Source organism: Triticum aestivum, chromosome 4A (assembly GCF_018294505.1).
Source record: "Triticum aestivum cultivar Chinese Spring chromosome 4A, IWGSC CS RefSeq v2.1, whole genome shotgun sequence".
In the NCBI taxonomy this organism is placed as follows: domain Eukaryota; kingdom Viridiplantae; phylum Streptophyta; class Magnoliopsida; order Poales; family Poaceae; genus Triticum; species Triticum aestivum.
The window spans coordinates 30,501,186-30,508,423 of record NC_057803.1 but is presented as its reverse complement, the minus strand read 5'-3'; positions in this window follow the sequence as shown (position 1 = coordinate 30,508,423).

Below are 7,238 nucleotides of genomic sequence, written 5' to 3'. Positions count from 1 at the left end.
CAGGAAGCGGCAGCGGCGCTAGCTGCGATGGCGGGCGGAGCATGCAGCGGCGGCGGCGAAGTCCGGCGAGGCGGCGCGAGAGGCGGGGCATTGCAGCGGCGGCGGCGGCGCGAGGGGTGGCGCGGGGCGGCGCGGTGCCTCGGCTTATAAAGGGCCGGGGCAGCTCCTGGCTTGGGGAAAGGGGCGGCCGGCGGCGTAGGAGCGCCGGACTCCGGCGAGTCCATGACGCGCGCGGGAGGAGGAAGGCGGCGCTGCGTCTGGGCCGTGGCCTGGCCTGGTGCTGGGCCGGCCCAGTCGGGAGAAGTTTTTTTTTTAATTTGTTTTCCAGACAAACAAAAGGGATAAAAGCAAATAGAAAAAAACATTATATAGGCATATAATATATCAAAATTTTCAGAAAAAGATTTTCTACAATATGGACATTTTAGTAAAATCCAATAAAATCCACACAAAATCAAATAAATCAAAGAGTGCTACTGGTCTATTAAAATCCACTAAAAATCATTTAAAAAAACCAAAATGATTTCAAATTAATTTTTCTCCAATTTTCTATTGTAGGGAACATGTTACCATATTTTCCATGTATTTTATTTTTGGAGAAAAATAATTTGAATAAAACTCAAATAACTCCAAATCGAAAATAAATTCAAAAGATTTTTGAATTTAATTCTTTGAAACTCCCAACTCATATTTCATAGGTTTCAAGAAGTCATTTTATCTTTGCTCATGAAAATCATTGAGTTGCATAAAGTTTCAGAATTGAAATATTCTCAAATGAAATTCAAATATTTTCAACACCCCTTGTCATTTAATTAAATGGAAGAAGTCATGTCATCTTCTCTCCAGGGTTTCGTGATGAAAAAGTATTTGAATTCACGGAGAGCAGAAAGCAAATATGAAAGTTTGGGAAAGTCCTTTTATTCCCTCTCATTTAACTTTCAAAAGTTTCGAATTCACTCACTTTCAGACAATCAATCAAAAAATCAATCAAATCTATCTATTTATTATAACATTCCAAAATTTAGAATTTTGGGATGTTACAAACCTACCACCCTTAAAATGAATCTCGTCCTCGAGATTCGGAGAGGTTAGCAAGAAAATAGGTTAGGGTTTGGGGTCTTCTCAAAATCCATCGATCATCTCCAGAGGTCTGGGGTGGTACCACCCTTAGAAACATGGTTACGATTCCATCAAAACTTATATACTCCATCCTTATCCTTGACAGTGTCGGTCTTCTCAGATCTTTAGTATAATTCCATCTCTGGGCTCTTCCGGTAGTGGCATAACCTTTTCCTCAATTCTTCTCTCATTTCCTCTTGGTAAGGTTATTCCGAGATTGGGCCTTCTTAGCTGACGGGTCTGGCGCCAAAACTAAACAACTATCCATATCTCATGGTGGTCAACAATTTATGGTTTCTCCTGCAGGAAATGGGTCAGGGTTGAATCTCACCGTATAACCTACGGTTGGCAACAACTGCCGTGTACAAGGGAAAATACTTATACCATTCTAAGGTTCAAACGAGGTTTATTATCATCGTCTCTCTACTATAGGCAAGTCACTCAGATTTACCATCCCATATAGCAAGGCGAATAATAAGAGTAAGTCGGTATGGTGATCAATCCATCCCGCACCCAAATCATTACCTTGTATACGGTTTAGCGAATCTCGCGTTCTAACACTCGGTCATCCTCACAAGCATTGCAGAATTTCTCTTGTCCACGAACTGCGTTCGGAATAATCCATTGATTCTGCAAGCCAAACAAACATCTATCGTTCCTTCACCACTCTCAGGTTTTGCGTAAACTCCTATAAAATCGTCTGTCGATAAAATCGTAACTTCCTCCAGGGTTTTTCCTTCAGCAAGAATGTGCTTGCTTCTTGGCAGATCCTGGGGCCTGTGGGTTATGGCCCATCTCATCACTTGTAGTCCTTGAACTTATCATCGGGCAACTGATCATTATTCCAACTTCCAACTTCCTAGTATTCTTAAATCCATCCAATTGTAATGTCTTCCTTCCTTCTATTGGCACCAAACTAGGACATGATTACGCAGACTCATCGTGGAGTTTCCATTGATCCATATTTCCAACATCACACCTCCTTTATATCCAATAGTAATTCATCTCTTCATCCTCGTGGGGTATCCCTCATACCGAGATAAAAACTTATACTTATGAAATCCATATTCCACTTCGTGGAACATCATTATCCTTTCCAGGGTCAAGCGTCCTTACAGGGGAATATTGGCCATCTCTGCATGGCACTTCTTCAACTGGGGAACGTGAAACACATCCTGAACTCCTGACAGTCCTTCGAGTGACTCCAACTTGTTGGCCACTTCTCCCATACGCTCCAAAACTCGGTATGGTCCTACAAATCTCGGGGCTAATTTTCCCTTAACTCCAAATCGTTTAACTCCTCGCAGAGAGGGAACACAAAGACATGCTCTATCTCCAATTTCATAGACTACCTCCTTGCGGGTTTTTTAGTCTACATAACTCTTCTGCCTGGACTGAGCTACCTCCAGTCTATCTCGAATCAACTTAACATTCTCTTCTGACTCCTTGATCACATTTGGTCCAAACAACTGACGGTCTCCAACTTTATCCTACATACTCTTGGGGTATCACACATATCGAGACAAAACTCATATGCATTTTGTCCGAAATCCACTTAGTGGAGTATCCTTATCTTTTCCAGGGGTCAACGGTTCTTACAGGGTACTACCACCCTTAAAATGCACAAATCTTCCATAGACCATATTTCTCATATCCTCAAAATGGCCAAAATTCTTCTTCATAGAGTTACAACTCATAAAATCCATATCAGTACCAACGATGCTAACTTTATTCGTTCTCCAATGATTACAATCTCTCGCTCTTCCATTACATGTCTCAACTCAACACCTTGATACAAAAGAGTTGTTCTCACTTCTACTACTATACTTTTCACAGACTCAACTATTTATCACAAGTCTCCTTCTCTTTGGGACAATCTCTGGCAAAGTGCCCTGCTTCATTACAACGAAAACATATTACTTCTGACAAGTATCGAGGTTTCCTTTTTGGGCAATTGTTGAGGTAGTGCCCTGACTCCTTGCACCTGTAACAGGTGATATGACTCAGGTCCTTCCTGGTATCCAATCTACTTCTCTTCCTGGACCTTTCCATGCCAATCATGGCTTCTATTTCTTGTGGGTCATACTCTACTTCCTCCGTCAGGAATTCTACTAGATCCCCATTCAAACAATTTTGGGAGATGTGTCCTTCTTCTCCACATGAATAGCATGACTTGGTGTAGGGTTTAATTAGTTCTTCTTTGGGTGTTTCCTCCATCTCTTCCTTCATCACAACTTCTAAAATTTCCACGAGGGCTCCTTTCATTACTTCTTTCTTCTGCTAGATGGTTCGTTGTACCATGGGGTAAATGTGACACTGAGCAGGATAGTGGGTAGTCCCTTCACACAAGAAACGAGTAATCTGCCTAATTGGGCATTCTTCAATTGGGTGACTTCCTTCACAATTAGGGCATTCATCCTTGTGTTCTTTATGGGCGTGTCCTATTTCTCCACAAATCTTGCATGCACAAGGTTTCTTCATATCCTTTCCATAAGGCTTCAACTTCTGGGACACAAGCGAGACTTTGGCAGAGTCAACTTAAATTCTTTCCAAGTGGTTACTCCTTGCCATCCATTGATGGTTTCGTACATTCTCCACCAAGTAGCAACACCTCTTTCAAAGCACTAAAGAGCATGCTGGGTCATATCCTTTCCGACTATAGGGTTTTTCTCCATGTGATCCTCCATGTTCTGAATCCATTGGTCCGTCTCCAATTGACTCATCGGTCCAGAAAATATAAGCTCATCTTCCTTCATCTTCTATTGGGTCCATGGGTTTGGGGTGAGATAAGAGAGATAGAGAGGGATACACACAATACAAACAGAAGTTTGGAAAAGATAGTTTTTATTTGTGGCTGTCGGGAAAAACATCAAACAAATGACAGCTCACAAACGTCGCATCTAACGTAGGTATATAACAGGAGTTTGGTCTTCTAAAGGTCAATAAATCTTCAACGTCTCCAAACTCTTCAAGCCTTGTTCATGCCTCCAATGGCTTCTTCCGATCATACTTGTCTTTCTCAAGTCCTTTTGCCAGCTCATCTCTGCTGTAGCAAAGTCTCTGGTGACATCCTTGAATATTCTGGAGTTGCATTCCAAACTTCTGGGTTTCAACATCCTTGGCATGAGCCATGGTCATACTGTCCTTCAATTCCTGACAAATCTCCGGTATCTCGAGGTTGTAGCTCCTCCATCTTGGCTACTTCAACTTCTGGGTCCTAAGTTCTTCGCGAAATGCTCCTTGTCAAAATACGGCTTCTTGTAGCTCCATCTTAACTTCTTGATGTAACACTCCGGATCCTGGTGATACACCGGCTGAGGTTAAAACTTCATCTTTTGCTGATAGCTGCTACGTCAGCCTTCTTCCATCAAATCCATTCTGAAGAAATGCATCCTTAACTTAGCACGGTGACAATAGCATCAGCGGCGATGACATCACGGATAACCGTGTTTCTGCCCTTGTCATTGCCATGAGCTATCATTCCATAGTTGATATCTCCATCCTTAGGGTTTTCTTTGACAAAACTTCGAGTTCTCATGCTCCTTGTTTCAGTCTTTCTCCGATACACCTTAATCTCGGGTATTGACAACTTCCATAGTCTGCCAAGTTCCATAAGGGTAACCTTCCTAGGTCATACAAATCTGGGAATTCTTCAGAGCCTTCAAATTCTACTTGTCTTAGGTCTTCAACCGTTGTAGTTTCCATTATTCAGATTTACGGAAAATACTCTTCATTTCGAAGTGGTCTTAGTTGTCCGATATCTTGTACTTCTTGGAGTGGTCTCATCAGTCGAATCTTCATGTGGTCAAAAGGGAATGGGGTATGGTCTCACTAAAGGGAATTTTTGAATAAGCTCAGAAGAGAAGAGAGGTAAAAGATCTTTTTTGAAAGGGAAAGTTTTAGAGAAAATCCTTTCTATGGGCTTGCCAGTTTCTAGGGTCATGTCCTACAGTCAACATGTGCTCTGATACCATCTTATAGCGACCCGACCCGAATGGATCAAGTCTCTATGCTTAAGTGTCATCCCTGGGTCGGTATGCTGACACACACAGTACTCAAGGATTTATAACAGAGGTAAATCACATGTAAAAAGTAACGTAAATACTATTACCTCAATCCAAAATAGTGGAAGTAACAACAAGGTTGTGGATTCCCATCAACACCCACGGCAAAGTTGAGTGTAGAAATCATAACCCTAACGTATCACTTACTCGTCGTAAGATTCCTGCAACATGAGACGTTGCGGCCACAAAGGGTCAGTACATTGAATGTACTGGCAAATTCACACTAGAGGACAATGATGAATAATGGCTATCACTACATGCATATTTGGCTGGTGGAAAAGCTCTATGGTTATAGTTTTTGCGAAAAGCCAATTTTTCCCTACTGCAAAGGAATAAATTTTATTTAACTATCATGGTGGTTGTTGAACATTGAGAATGGTTGACAACATTCTCAATCCCAATTAAGTAACATCATTAAAACCCAACAATATTCATTTAAAGTAACGTGATGAGATCAACAGGATAATCCAAGAACTAGATACTCAAGACGTCCATAATCAGGGACACGGCTAATCATGATTAGTTTATACACTCTACAGAGGTTTGCGCACTTTTCCCCACAAGACTCGATCGCCTCCGTTTGGTTTCTTGCACTACATGGTGTTTGAGAAGACGGATGACTGAGACATAGACTTTCAGAAGCGTTTGCACCTTACGATGGGTAGACCATACCACCTACAACCCCTACATCTGCTAGTCTACCACTGTAAGAGTTCACACGAATTAATCAACTATGCTAGAGCCCATAATAGCTTGTGGCTGCACATGGAAGTTTCTAGTATGAATAATCTCATGATCCCTTTGAGCCTGGGTGGCGGTCCATAAAAAAACAGGCAATCCTGGTCTACCCAGGTGCCTAGACAGGCAATCCTGGAATAACCCGGTGCCCCATCCACCCAGATGTGTGTTCAAGTTGCCACCTTAAGTAAACCATTAATTAACAATCTCACATCTGTCATGAATACTCTCAAAACCCAATCCACGTCTACGAGCATAGTATGGCAATGTAAGCATAACGTAATAGTAACTCCCAAGGGTTTGATAATAAACAGGTAATAGGTTCTACCTCATCATCTACTTCCCATCCCATAATTTAATTAGATCCTAATCATGCAATGTGTGAGGATTGATCTAATGCAATAAAACTGGGTATGAAAGAGGCATGATCAAAGTGTGAACTTGCCTGCAATGTTGATGAAGATGATTCGCACTCAAAGCTCTTGATAGTTCTACTCGTCACACTCCGGTCAATCTATCGTAAGCAAGCAATAGTAACCACACATAAAAAATCACTCAAAAGACCAGAAAGAATGAAGAAGACGATTCGGAAACATCAAAACCAAGCAAATAACTCTTGCAACATAAAACAATTTCTAACAGTACCAAAATTATGTGAATTTGGCCTTATTAGAATGTTTAGGTCAAGAGCTTCGATATGCAAAAAGAATCAACTCAAACGAAGCTATGAAACTCAAGTTATGATCAAACAAAGTTTGAATTCAAATCTGATCTAATTCAAATTTTAAACTTTTCAAAAACATGTTTAAGTTGTTTATCAGGATAGAGGGGATCATAACGAAGATGTGGGCGTTGGTTTCGTTGAATTTGGACTAACATGTAAAAAGTTATAGTCGTTTGAAACCGAGGGACTAATCTGTAAGAAAAACTATCACAAATAGGTCCCTGGCCGAAAATAACAGAAAAAGAAAAAAAACCTATCTAACGAACGTTCGCTTCAGAAACAAAACCGACGAAAACCGTTTACTCCAAAGGCATAACTAGTGAATGCTCACTACATAACTAAACAACAACAAAAAACATCAGATCTAGGTTTTCTGTGGAAAACCGATCTAGGGTTTTTTTTAACCAAAAGAAAAAGCGGCGGCTTTTACCGGCTTGGGCGAAATAAACCGGCAGCGGTGGCAGTTTTCCGGTGGCTCTCCGGGGAGGCGGCGATGGCGGCGGTTACGGCGGATCTCGCCGGCGGCTTTGACGGCGAGCGGGGGCGGCGACAAGGGGTGGCGTGGGGCGGCGCGGTGGCGAGGCGCGGCGACG